This window comes from Macaca mulatta, chromosome 2, assembly GCF_049350105.2.
Source record: "Macaca mulatta isolate MMU2019108-1 chromosome 2, T2T-MMU8v2.0, whole genome shotgun sequence".
In the NCBI taxonomy this organism is placed as follows: Eukaryota; Metazoa; Chordata; class Mammalia; order Primates; family Cercopithecidae; genus Macaca; species Macaca mulatta.
In genome coordinates, this window is record NC_133407.1 from 93,069,853 (window position 1) to 93,087,563 (window position 17,711).

The 17,711-nt window shown below is 39.8% G+C and overlaps 1 protein-coding gene across 2 annotated transcripts in view; it reads left to right on the plus strand.

The window, feature by feature from the left end:
- LOC114676301 (uncharacterized) overlaps positions 1-17,711 on the plus strand; it is a 778,104-nt gene that overhangs the window by 2,387 nt on the left and 758,006 nt on the right. The gene's annotated exons all lie outside the window — the stretch shown is intronic.

Sequence of the window (17,711 nt, forward strand, 5' to 3'; positions counted from 1 at the left end):
TAAGACACTAGCATTAAGTTTATAACTTCCTCTTTTGCCTCTCTTTTATCTAGTTTTTATCCAGCAATTACAAAATAAATAATCAAGTGAGGCATAAGACCTTGGGACCAAATTGGCATCAACAAACTAGAATGCTATCTGGAAAAATTTATTATGCATATTTTTGGTATGTACAAACTATGTAATGCAGTTTTCTGGAGGAACAGATTTGCAATAGAATCTAATTAGCTTTGAGACTTTACAAAAGCCCAGACTCAGGAAATTGGGAGTGGCAACACAGCAAGACACTTTGTTGAGCTGGAGATAGCTCTGTTTTTGGTGGCAGATCAAACTGGAGGTAACCTGGCTCTGTCACTTACTAATACTGTGACTTGGACAAGTTATTTCTGATTGAGTTTCTTCCTCATTTGTAAAATGAAGGTAATGATAACTACCTTGCTGAGTTTTTGTGAATGTAGAGATTATGCACATATTGTGTTCTGCACATAGTTGTCACTCAGTGTGGGGCTCTTATTATGAGGGAAACCAGAGTACAAATTGGAGGGTAGAAGCCTTCCTCATTCTCGTGACACCGCATTCATGAATCTAAGTCTGGTTGCCTCTTACCTACCTGCCAAGATCCTAGAAATAGCCTTGAAAAGTAATCTTTTTAAATGTCCATTGACTGATGAATAGATAATCATTCCTCATTTCTTCCAGCTTCTGATGACTACCAGCATTCCTTGACTTGTGACTGAATCACTGCAGTCTTGTAAGCCAGCATCTTGAAATCTCACTCTGCTCCGACTTCTCCATCTTCACATTGTCCTTCTCTTCTGTTTGTAAAATCTCCTTCTGGTTTCCTCTTAAAGGATATATGTAATTGCATTTACCAGCCACCCAGATAATCCAGGATAATCTCCCCTTCTCAAGATCCTTTATTTGATCATAGTTTCCAAGACTTTGCCATATAAGGTAACATTCACAGGTTCCAAGGATTAGGACCTGATATCTTTGGGGCACATTATTTAGTTTACTATAGAAAGTAATAAAAGACAAAAGAGGGGGTAGGGACAAAAGAATGAGAAAGGACTCAAGCACATCTTCTTAGTTTCTCATCTCAAATTTTTAAATCAGGTAAGTCACTTCTCCTTGGGAAAAAATAAGTGAGAGTTGAGAGCAGTAGCTAAGAGTGTTCTTGCACTGTGGCTTTCAAATATTTTTTGGCTGTCATCCTTAGTAAGAAATATATATTACACTGTGACCCAAGGAGCAAATACATACTTGCGCACACAGATATATATTAGATAATACTTATCCTTACTTCATGAAATGCATACTGGTCTTTTCTGTTTCTTAAAAAAATAAGTGCTAGAAAACCTACTAAACTCACAACCCACTAATTGGTCATCACCTAAAGTTTGGAAATTACCACCGCAAAAGTCCACATTTGGAACTATAATGCCAGGCAAATAAGGGGGTTGCCCCACCAGCTAAAAGCCATGTGCCAGACATTGTACTAAATGCTTTACACAGATTGTTTCATTTCACCCTGTGAAAGTAACATTTACTTCACTATATTGCTATATTGCTGGATGCATTTTGCTTTTCCCCAGATCCTCTCTCTACGTTTTTTTCCTGCTCTGTGCTCCAGAGGAGCAGAAAGGTTAGGAGGGTGAGCTTAATGAGCTGTATCCATGAGCAGCTCTCTTGTTTTCTGCCTTAGGATTCATTTAGGTCTGTGATCAGGAGATCAGAAGGCAGGAGGAAAGTGAATTCATGGTTTTTATTTCTACCTCTCACTTTCTGGTGATTGCTGTAGGCTGACTGAATTGGTCTGCTGAAGAATACTGCTCCTGTTGTGTGCACGTGTTCTGGTCATTACTCCTGCCTCTCACTCCTTCAGATTTAAGGGTAGTCATGCCTTTACTACTGGCCCCTGCTTGCTAGGCACAGGGCACTTGAACATTTTATGCCAGTTTCCCTTCATCCTGTCCACATCTTTGTAAACAGTCCTCTTATTAAACTTTCCATTTGGCTGTGGTCTGAATGTTTGTCTTCCCCCAAATTAATATGTTGAAACCTAATAACCATTGTGATGGTATAAGGAGATGGGGCCTTTGGGAAATGATTAGATCATAATGGTAGACTCCTTGTGAATCAGATTAGCACCTTCATAAAAGAGGCACGAGAGAGACTCTCGTCCCTTCCACCCTGTGAGAACACAGTGAGAAGGAACTGTCTGTGAAACAGAAAGGGGGCCCTTACCAGACACACATTCTGCCTTGGTCTTGGACTTAAGAGTGAAAAGATTTCTGTCTATGAAGACATGGGCCCTCATCAGACACCAAATCAGTCAGGACCTTACTCTTAAAATTCCCAGCCTTCCAGAACGCTGAGAAACAAATTTCTGTTGTTTATAAGCTGCCAGTTTATGGTATTTTGTTATAGCAGCCCAGACTAAGGCAGTATACCATCTGTTTCCAACATGAATAGTGACTATTATTTTTATGCTAATTTTTTTTTAGTTGAAGTCTTACCCTGTTCCCTAGGCTGAAGTGCAGTGGCATGATCCTAGCTCACTGCAGACTCTAACTCCTGGCATCAAGTGATCCTCCCTTCTTAGCTTCCCAAGTTACTGGGACTATAGGCATGAGCCACTGAACCCAGTTTGATGATGACGGTTATAAGAGGCCGTTGTAATAATTCAAATGAGAAGTGATGGTAGCAGTGTTGGTAGAGTGAAGTGGCTGGACTTCTGCTTGTATGTTTAAGGTACAGCTGAAAAAATTGGCTGATGGATAAGATATAGTGTATGAGATAAAGAAGTCAAGAGTGACTCCAAAGCTTGAAGCTTTAGCAGCTTTAAGGATGGATTTGCAACTGAATGGGACTAGAAAAACTTTAGGAAGAGCAAGCAGGAAATGGAAGGCTTTTGCCATGTTAAGTTTGAAATGCCAATGAGATGTCAAAGTAGTGTTGTCTAATAGGCAATTGGACATACAACTCTGGTGTCAAAAGAGAGGTTTGGGAGTCGTCAACCCATGGATAGGCTTCGAGGCCATGGAACACGTAAAGTCATCCTTTGCATGAGTGGAGACAGAACGAAGAGGAATAAGAACTGTGTTTTGGGATACATCTGTGTTTGGAATCGGGACATGAGGAAGAAAAGAGAAAATTATTTAATAGACTGAAAAAGGGTGGGCATAAACCAGGTAAGTGTGGTGTCTTGGTAGCCAAGTGAAGAAAGTGTTTAGTGGAGGAAGGAGTGATTAACTGTGTCAAATGCTGCTAATATTCTTCTGAGGGAGAGCCTTTGGAAACAAAAAAGCAAGACAAACAAATGTTGTTAGTAGTCAAATAATAAAGAATTGAGAATTGACTATGGGAGATCATATTCATGAGAATTTTTGTGGTGTGATGGCAATGAAAGTCTGATTGGAGTGGGTTCAAAAGAGGATGGTAGGAGAGAGAGTGAAGATATGGATTATAAGAAATCTGTTTTGGCCGGGCACAGTGGCTCACACCTGTAATCCCAGCACTTTGGGAAGCCGATGTGGGCAGATCACGAGGTCAGGAGATTGAGACCATCCTGGCTAACACGGTGAAACCCCAACTCTACTGAAAATACAAAAAATTAGCCCAGTGTGGTGGCAGGTGCTTGTAGTCCCAGCTACTAGGGAGGCTGAGGAAGGAGAATGGCGTGAACCTGGGAGGCGGAGCTTGCAGTGAGCCGAGATCGGGCCACTGCACTCCAGCCTGGGCGACAGAGCGGGACTCCATCTCAAAAAAGAAAAAAGAAAAAACAAAAAACAGAAATCTCTCTTAAGGAATTTTGCTGAAAAGGAAATTATAGAAATGGGCAGCGTGAAAGGAGGAAGCAATATAAGGAGAGCCTTGTTTTTTTGAAAAATACAAACAAGAATGAGCTTGGAGTAAGATAGAAGTAAGAAAAGTGATCAGGCACGGTGGCTCATGCATGTAATCCCAGCACTTTGGGAGGCCAAGATGGGCGGATCACAAGGTCAAGAGATCGAGACCATCCTAGCCAACATGGTGAAACCCTGTCTCTACTAAAAATACAAAAATTATCTGGGTGTGGTGGCATGTGCCTGTAGTCCCAGCTACTCAGGAGACTGAGGCAGGAGAATTATTTGAACTAGGGAGGCGGAAGTTGCAGTGAGCTGAGATTGCACCATTGCACTCCAGCCTTGTGAGGAGTGACTCCGTCTCAAAAAATAAATAAAAAAATTAAAAATAAAAGCATTTTTAGCTACTATAGGAATAGGAATGATCTTATAGAGGAGAAAATTTGGAAAAATTCATTGAATTAGGTAATTTAAGAATGAGAAGAAAATGTAGAGACCATATTTCCCCCAGCAGCTTTATTTTATAAATGAGGAAACTGGGCCTCGGATAGGTTGACTGACTTTTCTAAATCCCTGACAGAGTCCAGTAATTTTTGCCTTTCTGTTCACTTTCTAGATATGTATAATGTTAGGGTCATAAAATTAGATGGTCCTAGAATTGTCTTTGCCTGTATTTTCTTACCACTCTTTCTAGGGATTATTCGAGGTCTGGATTAGTGACATCTAAATTCCTCATTAGTAACAATTTAAGCCCAGGGGATCTATCTTGTGTAGGCAGCTGTTCACATAATGCTATGTGGAAAAGCCCTTTGTCTAAAACTCAGTAGGCACTTGGTAGATACTCCCTTCCTTTCCCTTCTTTGTTCCACTCATTTTTGTCTCTTCCTTCTCTCCTTTCTTTCAATGATCCTGCCATCTCCTGATAATCTACTGTGAAAAGAAAATAAAATATGGGATCCCAATTCACTACTCCAAAAGAAAAAAAATGGAGCTGAAAACTGACTCATGCAAAAAGCTGACTTTCCTTTTGTTGCTAAGTAGATAGCTACAGCTATCTCAGATAGCTACAAATATCTCCATAGGTAGCTCCTCTATGTTCACCTTATCTTCTGCAAAGTGTTAGTTAACTGAGCATAAGACAAATGCATTATTGACTATTCTCTTCCCTGCCCTTTTTCTCTTGCAACATGTGGATTGCCATACTTTCCTTCTTTCCCCTCCAGCCCATGTTTCCCCTTTAAATATTGAAGCCCTCAAAATTATCTTTGAAAGACGGCGTAGACCACAGACTGTTTCTGTGATTCTGTGTTTATTTCTTCCAGGCATGTCCTTAACCTTAGCAAAATAAACTTCTAAATTGATTGAGACCTGTCTCAGATACCTTTTGGTTTACACTACCATTGGGAATTCATCTTATGTCTCCTGTCTGAATGTGAAGTTCTTGGTGAATGATCAGACTGAGATATGATCAACAGACTCCTCTATGAAGTGTTTTAAGAGATCATTTTGGTATTATAACTGGTCAAAGGAAGATTTTAATTGGAGTGCAAAAAAAGAAAGGAAGGAAGGAGAAGATATTTAGAGCAAGAGGGTTTGAGGACAGGCCCAAGTAGGAATGATGTGAGGATCCAAGGCACTGGGGAAGAAGAGGGGATGCTGGGAAGCCAGAAGGGAACACCCAGGGTCCAATCACTTTTTCTTCCAACTGGCCTCATCTGCATCCAAGTCAGGTGACCCTGCTCTGCCCTGTGGCTATTATAAAATAATTTATGACTGTTTCTCCTGTGATTTTCTCACCCCTTTTCTCAATTTGCTTCATTTTTCTCTCACTGCATCTGTTTTATTTTATTGTATTATTTTTTGAGACTTAGCCTTGCATCACCCAGGCTGGAGTGCAGTGGTGCAATCATAGCTCAATGCAGCCTTGAACTCCTGGGCTTCAGGAATCCTCCTGCCTCAACCTACTGAGTAGCAGGGACTATAGGTGTGTGCCCCTACACACAGCTAATTAATTTTTTTTTTGTAGTGATGGCGTCTTACTATGTTGACCAGGTTGATCTGGAACTCCTGGCCTCAGGTGATCCTTGGGCCTTGGCCTTCCAAAGTGTTGGTATTACAGGCATGAGCCACCATGCCCAGCCTGCATCTGTTTTAGACTGACTTCCTACCTTCCTTTCTAATTACAAAGACGTGTGTGTGTGTGTGTGTGTGTGTGTAAGTCTAGAGCATGTGGCTGGTGGACCAGTGAGAGAACTGCACTGTGTTTGATCAGAATAACAGCATCCAGGAAACATATATTTGAGGATAAAGGCTTTACTCTCTTCTCAAGCAGTGAGGAAAGAAAATTGAGACACTGTGGATTTCAGAGAAAACTTGAAAATTGGGGTAGCCTAAGTGCCTTTCCAAAATGGAGATTCCTCAACTGACCCTCCATTTCATTCCATCTTCGCATGCCTTTGCCCATTGCCTTCTCCAGTCTTTTTTTCTCCTTCCTTAGCCAGGGTTCCAATTATATGCAGCAGCTTTATGCGTTAAATAAATTGAGCTCTCCCTGCTGTGCTGTCAGCGAATGGAACTGACCAACAGAACAATCTATCTAAGTGCATCTTGTGCCCGGGCCAGACAGACAAGCATAATTATTTGATTGCTGGAGATTGCTACTAAATGAGGATGAAATAGCGGGTCTGAGACTTGTTGGTGAATATTATTAATACTATAGTGTCATGCATTAATAATACAGTGTCATGGGAAACATAGCTACACTGGAGGGTCTGTCTGAAATCCCATTTGAAATCGCATTTGCAGGGAGCTAGATGGTTGAGGAGATGAGTGATAATAAAGCAAAATGCCTTTAAGCACAAATTTAGGAGTTTCAATTTGACTTAGGCTGAAGTTAAGAGAATATACATCACCATTATACATTATTTGGTGACCAGAATAAAGCATGGGATACATCCCTGGCTAATTGTCATAAAAATTGTGCTTCTATAATATTCTACTGTGAAAAATCATCTTCACTGTCATCATTAGAGTGCTTGAAGAGAGGCCACTGCAAAAACTCCATAAAATTCTTTCTGGCACCTATTATGCTCTCAGTTACTATTTGCGTAGCAAACTTCTTTAGCCTGGCACCACAGACAGTCTTTCCAAACTTCTCTTTCACTTCTCCCCTTCATAAACCTCATAGCCTTGTCAAACGGGATTTGTCACCACTATTCTTCAAATGTGCTCTAAATCCACTGCCCCCTGGGCTTTTAGCCAAGTCACTCCCGCTTTTCCAAGTGCCCTTCCCAAATCCCATCTCTGTCCCTCAATTAAATGTCCAGATCAAATGTGCCTTCTGCAAAGCCTTCTTTGTTCACTCAAGTCTGGAACAGGTGTCTACAAACTTTTTATGTAAAGGAACAGATAGTAAATACGTTAAGCTGTGCAGGCAGCATATAATCTCTGTATTCTTTCTTTTTTTAAATGAAAATATAAAAATGATCCTTAGCTTGTAGATCATTCAAAAACAGACCACAGGATGAATTTGGCTCATGGAGCATAGTTTACCAAACCATGGTCTAGAGTGATCTCTCCTTTCTCCAAACTCCTGTACAATTTTGTTTGTGTAATACTGCCAGTTTCTAGATAATGTCTAGAAATTATTGATATAGAAGTGTTTTCTCTATTAGACTGAAGATCCTTGAAAGAAAGCATGTCACATATACTTTTTCTTTTAGTTCTTTTTTTTTTTTTTTGAGATGTAGTCTCGCTCTGTCTCCCAGACTGGAGTACAGGCAGTGGTGCGATCTCGGCTCACTGCAAGCTCTGCCTCCCGGGTTCACGCCATTCTCTCACCTTAGCCTCCCGAGTAGCTGGGACTACAGGCACCCACGACCACCCCCGGCTAATTTTGTTTTTGTATTTTTAGTAGAGACGGGATTTCACCATGTTAGCCAGGATGGTCTCAATCTCCCGACCTCGTGATCCACCTGCCTCTGCCTCCCAAAGTGCTGGGATTATAGCCGTGAGCCACTGTCCCTGGCTTTTAGTTCTTTTTTTAAAAAAAAAAAAAATTTTATACTTGAAGTTCTGGGATACATGTGCAGGACATGCAGGTTTGTTACATAAGTATACACGTGCCATGGTGGTTTGCTGCACCCATCAACCCGTCATCTACATTAGGTGTTTCTCCTAATGCTATCCCTCCTCTAGCTATCCCTCCACCCCCAACCCCTGACAGGCCCTGGTGTGTGATGTTCCCCTCCTTGTGTTCATGTGTTCTCATTGTTCAGCTCCCACTTATGAGTGACAATATGCGGTGTTTGGTTTTCTGTTCCCATGTTAGTTTGCAGAGAATGATGGTTACTAGCTTCATCCATGTCCCTGCAAAGGACACAAACTCATCCTTTTTTTATGGCTGCTTAGTATTCCATAGTGTATGTGTGCCACATTTTCTTCATCCAGTCTATCATTGATGGGCATTTGGGTTGGTTCCAAGTCTTTGCTATTGTGAACAATGCTGCAGTAAACATACGTGTGCATGTGTCTTTATAGTAGAATGATTTATAATCCTTTGGGTATATATCCAGTAATGGGATTGCCGGATCAAATGGTATTTCTGGTTCTAGATCCTTGAGGAAACATCACACTGTCTTCCACAATGGTTGAACTAATTTACACTCCCACCAATGGTATAAAATCATTCCTATTTCTCCACATCCTTTCCAGCATCTGTTGTTTCCTTACTTTTTAATGATCGCCATTCTAACTGGCATGAGATGTTATCTCATTGTGGTTTTGGTTTGCATTTAATGACCAGTGATGATGAGCTATTTTTCGTATGTTTGTTGGTTGCATAAATGTCTTCTTTTGAGAAGTGTCTGTTTATATCCTTTGCCCACTTTTTGATGGGGTCGTTTGTTTTTTTCTTTTTGTTTGTAAATTCTTTTGTTGGTAAATTTGTTTAAGTTCTTTAAAGTTATTTAAAGTTGTTTAAATAATTAAAATTAAATTATTTAATTATTAATTAAATAAACAATTAAATTATTATTTAAATAATTCTGGATATTAGCCTTTTGTCAGATGTATAGATTACAAAAGTTTTCTCCCATTCTGTAGGTTGCCTGTTCACTCTGATGATAGTTTCTTTTGCTGTGCAGAAGCTCTTTAGTTCAATTAGATCCCATTTGTCTATTTTGGCTTTTGTTGCCATTGCTTTTGGTGTTTTAGTCATCAAGTCTTTGCCCATGTCTATATCTTGAATGGTATTGGCTAGGTTTTCTTCTAGGGTTTTTATGGTTTTAGGTTGTGCATTTAAGTCTCTAATTTATCATGAGTTAATTTTTGTATAGGTGTAAAGAAGGGGTCTAGTTTCAGTTTTCTGCATATGGCTAGCTGGTTTTCCCAAAACCATTTATTAAATAGGGAATCCTTTCCCCATTTCTTGTTTTTGTCAGGGTTGTCAAAGATTAGATGGTTGTAGATGTGTGGTGTTATTTCTGAGGTTTCTGTTCTGTTCCATTGGTCTATATCTCTGTTTTGGTACCAGTACCATGCTGTTTCGATTACTGTAGACTTGTAGTATAGTTTGAAGTCAGATAGCGTGATACCTCCAGCTTTGTTCTTTTTGCTTAGGATTGTCATGGCTATACAGACTCTTTTTTGGTTCCATATGAAATTTAAAGTAGTTTTTTCGAATTCTGTGAAGAAAGTCAGTGGTAGCTTGATTGAAATAGCATTGAATCTATAAATTACTTTGGGCAGTATGGCCATTTTCACGATATTGATTCTTCCTATCCATTAGCATGGAATATTTTTCCATTTGTTTGTGTCCTCTCTTATTTCCTTGAGCAGTGGTTTGTAGTTCTCCTCAAAGAGGTCCTTCACATCCCTTGCAAGTTGTATTTCTAGGTATTTTATTCTCTTTGTAGCTATTGTGAATGGGAGTTCACTCATGACTTGGCTCTCTTTCTGTTATTGGTGCATAGGAATGCTTGTGATTTTTGCACATTGATTTTTGTATCTTGAGACTTTGCTAAAGTTGCTTATCAGCTTAAGGAGATTTTGGGCTGAGATGATGAGGTTTTCTAAATATACAATCATGTCATATGCAAACAGACACAACATGACTTCCTCTCCTCCTATTTGAATACCCTTTATTTATTTCTCTTTCCTGATTCCCTGGGCAGAGCTTCCAATACTATGTTGAATTGGAGAGGTGAGAGAGGGCATCCTTGTCTTACGCTGGTTTTCAAAGGGAATGCCTCCAGTTTTTGCCCATTTAATATGGTATTGGCTGTGGTCTGTCATAAATAGCTCTTATTATTTTGAGATAAGTTCCATCAGTACCTAGTTTACTGAGAGTTTTTAGCATGAAGAGGTGTTGGATTTTATCAAAGGTCTTCTGCATCTATTGACATAATCATGTGTTTTTTGTCATTGGTTATGTTTATTTGATGGATTATGTTTATTGATTTGCATATGTTGAACCAGCCTTGCATTCCAGGGATGAAGCTGACTTGATCGTGATGGATAAGCTTTTTGACATGCTGCTGGATTCGGTTTGCCAATATTTTATTGAGGATTTTTGCATCAATGTTCATCAGGGATATGGGCCTGAATTTTTTTTTTTTTTTTTTGTCTTACCTTTGCCAGGTTTTGGTATCAGGATGATACTCGCCTCATAAAATGAGTTAGAGAGGAGTCCCTCTTTTTCTGTTGTTTGGCATAGTTTCAGAAGGAATGGTACCAGCTCCTCTTTGTACCTCTGGTAGAATTCGGCTGTGAATCCATCTGGTCCTGGGCTTTTTTGGTTGGTAGGCTATTAATTACTGCTTCAATTTCAGAACTTGTTATTGGTCTATTTAGGGATTTGACTTCTTCCTGGTTTAGTCTTGGAAAGGTGTATGTGTCCAGGAATTAATCAATTTCTTCTAGATTTTCTAGTTTATTTGTATAGAGGTGTTTATAGTATTCTCTGATGGTAGCTTGTATTTCTGTGGGATCAGTGGTAATATCCCTTTTATCATTTTTTATTGTGTCTATTTGATTCTTATCTCTTTTCTTCTTTATTAGTCTGGCCAACAGTCTATTTAGTATGTTGATCTTTTCAAAAAATCAGCTCCTGGATTCATTGAGTTTTGGAAGGGTTTTTCATGTCTCTATCTCCTTCAGTTCTGCTCTGATCTTAGTTATTGCTTGTCCTCTGCTAGCTTTTGAATTTGTTTGCTTTTGCTTCTCTAGTTCTTTTCATTGTGATGTTAGGGTGTCTATTTAAATCTTTCCTGCTTTCTCCTGTAGGCATTTAGTGCTATAAATTTCACTATAAACACTGCTTTAACTGTGTCCCAGAGATTCTGGTATGTTGTGTCTTTGTTCTCATTGGTTTCAAAGAACTTCTTTATTTCTGCCTTAATTTCATTATTTACCCAGTAGTCATTCAGGAGCAGGTTGCTCAGTTTCCATGTAGTTGTGTGGTTTTGAGTGAGTTTCTTAATCCTGAGTTCTAATTTGATTGCACTGTGGTCTGAGAGACTGTTTGTTTTGATTTCAGCCCTTTTGCATTTACTGAGGAGTGTTTTACTTCCAATTACGTGGTCAATTTTAGAATAAATGTGATGTGGTGCTGAGAAGAATTTTTGGGGTGGAGAGTTCTGTAGATGTCTATTAGGTCAACATGGTCCAGAGCTGAGTTCAAGTTCTGAGTATCCTTTTTAATTTTCTGTCTCTTTGATCTGTCTAATATTGACTGTGTGTGTTAAAGTCTCCCACTATTATTGTGTGGGAGTCTAAGTCTCTTTGTAGGTCTCTAAAAACTTGCTTTATGAATCTGTGTGCTCCTGTATTGGGTGCATATGTATTTAGCAGAGTTAACTCTTCTTGTTGTGTTGATCCCTTTACCATTATGTAATCCCTTCTTTCTCTTTTTTTGATCTTTGTTTGTTTAAAGTATGTTTTATCAGAGAGCAGGATTGCAACCCCCTTTTTTTTTTTTTTTTTCTTTCCATTTGCTTGGTAAAGATTCCTCCATCCCTTTATTTTGAGCCTATATGTGTCTTTGCACATGAGATGGGTCTTCTGAATACAGCACACCGATGGGTCTTGACTCTTCATCCAATTTGCCAGTCTGTGTCTTTTAATTGGGAATTTTAACCCGTTTACGTTTAAGGTTAATATTGTTATATGTGAGTTTGATCCTGTGATTATGATGCTAGCTGGTTATTTTGGCCATTAGTTGATGCAGTTTCTTCATAATGTTGATGGTCTTTTCAATTTGGCATGTTTTTCAGTGGCTGGTACACATTTTTCCATTCCATGTTTAGTGCTTCCTTCAGGAGCTCTTGTAAGTCAGGCCTGGTGGTGACAAAATCTCTCAGCGTTTGCTTCTCTGTAAAGGATTTTATTTCTCCTTTGCATATGAAGCTTAGTTTGGCTGGATATGAAATTCTGGGTTGAAAATTATTTTCTTTAAGAATGTTGAATATCAGGCCCCACTGTCTTCTGGCTTGTAGGGTTTCTGCAGAGAGATTCGCTGTTAATCTGATGGGCTTCCCTTTGTGGGTAACCTGACCTTTCTCACTGGCTGCCCTTAACATTTTTCCCTTCATTTCAACCTTGGTGAATCTGACAATTATGAGTCTTGAGGTTGCTCTTCTTGAGGAGTATCTTTGTGGTCTTCTCTATATTTCCTGAATTTGAATGTTGGCTGGTCTTGCTAGGTTGGGGAAGTTCTCCTGGGTAATATCCTGAGGAGTGTTTTCCAACTTGGTTCCATTCTCCCCATCACTTTCAGGTATACCAATCAAACATAGGTTTGGTCTTTTCACATAGTGCCATATTTCTTGGAAGTTTTGTTCATTCTTTTTCATTCTTTTTTTTTAAATCTAATCTTGCCTTCATGGTTTATTTCATTAAGTTGATCTTCAATCTCTGATATCCTTTCTTCCACTTGATCGATTCAGTTATTGATACTTGTGTATGCTTTACAAAGTTCTTGTGCTATGTTTATCAGCTCCATCAGGTCATTTATCTTCTTCTCTAAACTGGTTATTCTAGTTAGCAATTCCTCTAGCCTTTTTTCAAGGTTCTTAGCTCGCTTGCATTGGGTTAGAACATGCTCCTTTAGCTCGAAGGAGTTTGTTATTACCCACCTTCTGAAGCCTACTTCTGTCAATTCATCAAACTCATTCTCTGTCCAGTTTTGTTCCCTTGCTGGCAAGGAGTTGTGATCCTTTGGAGGAGAAGGAAGTTCTGGTTTTTGCAATTTGCAGCCTTTTTGCACTGGTTTTTCTTCATCTTCATGGATTTATCTACCTTTGGTCTTTGATATTGGTGACCTTTGGATGGGGTGTCTGTGTGAATGTCCTTTTTGTTAATGTTCATGCTTTTCCTTTCTGTTTGTTAGTTTTCCTTCTAACAGTAAGCTCCCTCTTCTGCAGGTCTGCTGGAGTTTGCTGGAGGTGCACTCCAGACCCTGTTTGCCTGTGTATCACCAACAGAGGCTGTAGAACAGTAAAGATTGCTGTCTGTACCTTCGTCTGGAAGCTTCATCCCAGAGGGGCACCTGCCAGATGCCAGCTGGAGCTCTCCTCTATGAGGTGTCTGTTGACCCCTGCTGGGAGGTGTCTCCTGTCAGGAGGCACGGGGGTGAGGGACCCACTTGAGGAGGCAGTCTGTCCCTTAGTAGAGCTTGATTGCTGTGCTGGGAGATCCACTGCTCTCTTCAGAGCTGGCAGGCAGGAATGTTTAAGTCTGCTGAACCTGCATCCACAGCTGCCCCTTCTCCCAGTGCTCAGTCCCAGGGAGATGGGAGTTTTATCTATAAGTCCCTGATTGGGACTGCTGCCTTTCTTTCAGAGATGTCCTGCCCAGAGAAGAGGAATCTAGAGAGGCAGTCTGGCTACAGGGGCTTTGCAGAGCTGTAGTGGGCTCTGCCCTGTTCAAAATTCTGGGCAGCTTTGTTTTCACTGTGAGGGGAGAACCGCCTACTCAAACCTCAGTAATGACAGACACCCCTCCCCCCACCAAGCTTGAGTGTCCCAGGTTGACTTCAGACTGCTGTGCTGGCAGTGAGAATTTCAAGCCAGTGGATCTTAGCCCGTTGGGGGTGGGATCCACTGAGCTAGACCACTTGGCTCCCTGGTTTCAGCCCCCTTTCCAGGGGAGTGAATGGTTCTGTCTTGCTGGCATTCCGGATGCCACTGGGGTATGAAAAAACTCCTGCAGCTAGCTCGGTGTCTGCCCCAGTGGCCGCTCAGTTTTGTGCTTGAAACTCAGGGCCCTAGTGGCATAGGCACCTGAAGGAATCTCCTGATCTGCGGGTTGTGATAACCATGGGAAAAGCATAGTATCTGGGCCAGAGTAAACCATTCCTCACGGCCCAGTCCCTCATGGTTTCCCTTGACTAGGGGAGGGAGTTTCCCGACCCCTTGCACTTCTCAGATGAGGCAATGCCCCGCCTTGCTTCAGTTTGCCCTCCTTGGGCTGTACCCACTGTCTAACTAGTCCCAGTGAGATGGGTTGGGTACCTCAGTTGGAAATGCAGAAATCACCTGCCTTCTGTGTTGATCTCACTGGGAGCTGCAGACCAGAGCTGTTCTTATTCGCCATCTTGCCAGCTGGGCCACATATACTTCTTATTACTCCTTACCACACCTGTTATAGTGCCTAAACATAGAAAGTACTCAAAGGATATTTGTAAAATGAATATTTATTCATTTTAAATATAATTTATTTAAATATAAATAAATTAATAAATAAATTAATTAATAAATTTATAAATAAATTATAATTATAAATAAATAAATAAATTAAATAAATTAAATAAATTATATAAATATAATTTATTTCTGACTCTTCTAAGCTCTTACTTTTATGACAGCTAGGTAGATCTTCTATCTTTGGGAGGCCGAGGTGGTAGATCACCTGAGGTCAGGAGGCCCTTACCATGGACCCCTTAGCAAGGCCTTGGTTACCATTAATGCAACTGGTAATTAGAGATGGAATAGTTTCATTTATTAAATATTGCATTCATTGAGCATTTATTATATGCAAGACACCATTCTAGGCTTCCAGAAAACATCAATGGATAAGACAAAAATCTCAGCCCCTGTGGAGCTTTGCGCTGTAGGTTGGGAAGCATTATCTTAATATGAGCTTTCCTCCTGATTTGTTTCAACTTCACTTTCCTACTTTTCATAGTGTTGACTTGAAAATAGTATTTGCCACTTGGTTTACCAGGGTGTGAGAAATAATAAAAATTGTACTAGTGGAGGGTGATACCGATTGTAGACCCAAGACACTTGGAAGTATTTGTTTTAAATATGTACAACCACCTAAGGAATTTATGAAGCAATTACAGTAGTCCTTCTTTATCTACAGTTTCACTTCCTGTGGTTTCAGTTATCCACAGTTAATCACCATCCAAAAATATTAAATGGACAATTCCAGAAATAATATGTTTTAAATTGCACGCCATTTTGTATGCATGAACTACCAAGCTGTTCTGTTCTGTCCCACCCTGGAGTGATTCATCCTTCTGTCCTGTGTATCCATGCTGTATACCTTACCCATCCATTAATAATTTAGTATTCCTCTCAGTTATCAGACCAACTGTTGCAGTTTCATAGTGGTTGTATTCAAGTAACCCTTATTTTACTTAATGATGGTCCCAAACTGCAGGAGTAGTGATGCTGGCATATTGTTATGCATGTTCTGTTTTATTATTGTTGTTGTTCATCTCTCACTGTGGCTAAATTTATAAATTAAACTATATCCATAGGTATGCATGTATAGAAAAAATAGGTGGGCACAGTGGCTCATGCCTATAATCCCAGCACTCTGGGAGACAGAGGTGGGTGGATCACCTGAGGTCAGGAGTTCGAGACCAGCCTGGCCACCATGATGAAACCCTATCTCTACTAAAAATACAAAAATTACCCAGGCATGGTGGTGGGTGCCTGTAATCTCAGCTCCTTGGGCGGCTGAGGCAGGAGAATTGTTTGAACCTGGGAGGCAGAGGTTGCAGTGAGCTAAGATTGCAGCACTGCACTCCAGCCTGGGCGACAGAGCAAGACTCTGTCTCAAAAAAAAAAAAAAAAAAAAAAAAAATAGTATAGTCATGTGTCATTTAATGACAGGTATACATTCTGAGAAGTGTGTCCTTAGGCAATTTTGTTATTGCTTGAGAGTGTACTTAGACAAACCTAGATGGTAGAGCCTATCACACACCTAGGATATATGGTATAGACTACTGCTCTTACACTACAAACCTGTATGCACAGCGTGTTACTGCACTGAATGCTGTGGGCAATTGTAACACAATGGTAAGAATTTGTGTATCTAAACATAGAAAAATTACAGTACAAATATGGTATAAAAGATTTAAAAATGGTACACCTGTATAGAGCACTTAGCATGAATGGAGCTTGCAGGATTGGAACTTGCTCTGGGTGAGCCAATGAGTGAGTGGTGAGTGAATGTGAAAGTCTAAGACATTACTGTATTTTTCTTTCTTCAATAATAAATTAACCTTAGCCTACTGCAACCTTTTTACTTTACACACTTTAAAAACTTTTTAACTTTTTGACTCTCCTGTAGTAACACTTAGCTTCAAACACAAACACATTGTATAGCTGTACAAAAAATATTTTTTTCTTCATCTCTTTATAAGATTTTTTCCATTTTTAATTTTTTTTTTTTTTTACTTTTTAAACTTTTTTGTTTAAACACACACATTAGCCTAGGCCTACACAGGATCAGGATCATCATTATCATTTTTCATCTCTATATTTTGTTCCATGGAAGGATCTTCAGTGGCAATGAAACCCATGGAGCCGTTGTCTCCTATGATAACAATGTCTTCTTCTGGAATACCTCCTGAAAGACATGCCTGAGATTGTTTTACAGTTCACTTCATTTTAAAGGTAGAGGGAGTACACTCTGTAACTGGTAAAAAAAAAAAAAAAAAAAAGTACAGTATAGTAAATACATAAACCAGTAACATAGTAATTTATTATAATTATCATGTACTGTATGTAATTTTTTTTTTTTTTTTGGAGATGGAGTCTTGTTCTGTTGTCCAGGCTGGAGTGCAGTGGCATGATCTCACTGCAACCTCTGCCTCCCAGGTTCAAGTGATTCTCGTGCCTCAGCCCCCCGAGTAGCTGGGATTACAGGTGCGTGCCACCATGCCTGGCTAATTTTTAAATTTTTGTAGAGACAGGGTTTTACCATGTTGGCCAGGCTAGTCTCAAACTCCTGCCCTCAAGTGATCTGCCCACCTTGGCCTCTCAAAGTGTTGGGATTACAGGCGTGAGCCACTGAACCTGGCCCGTACATAATTTTATATGTTAGACTTTCATATGACTGCAGTGCAGTAGGTTTGTATACAGCAGCATCACCACAAACAGGTGAGTAATATGTTGCTCTATGGTTGCTATGACATCACTAGGCAATAGGAATCTTTTAGCTCCATCATCATCTTTTGGGACAATGGTTGTATATGTGGTTTGTCATTGACCAAAACATGGTTATGTGGCACATGACTGTATATATAAGGCTTTGGACTATCCATGGTCTCAGTCATGCACTAGGGGTCTTCGAACCTATCCCTTGAGAATAAGGGGGACTACTGTAACTGGCATTTAGTAATCTTGTTGTCAATCAAGATAAGCTGGTGATCATAATTGTCACTTAGCTACATTACAGATGATAAAAAAAAGTCTACTAGAGGCAGTATCTTGATCACAAGCTAAATTAAGCAACGTTTAGACTAGGCACATAGAGCTTAATAATTGGTGGTAGTTTATAAAAATAACTTACCTATTAGGTAAAGGAGTAAAGATTTGACTTAAGGTCTATTTGAATTCTAAGTCTATG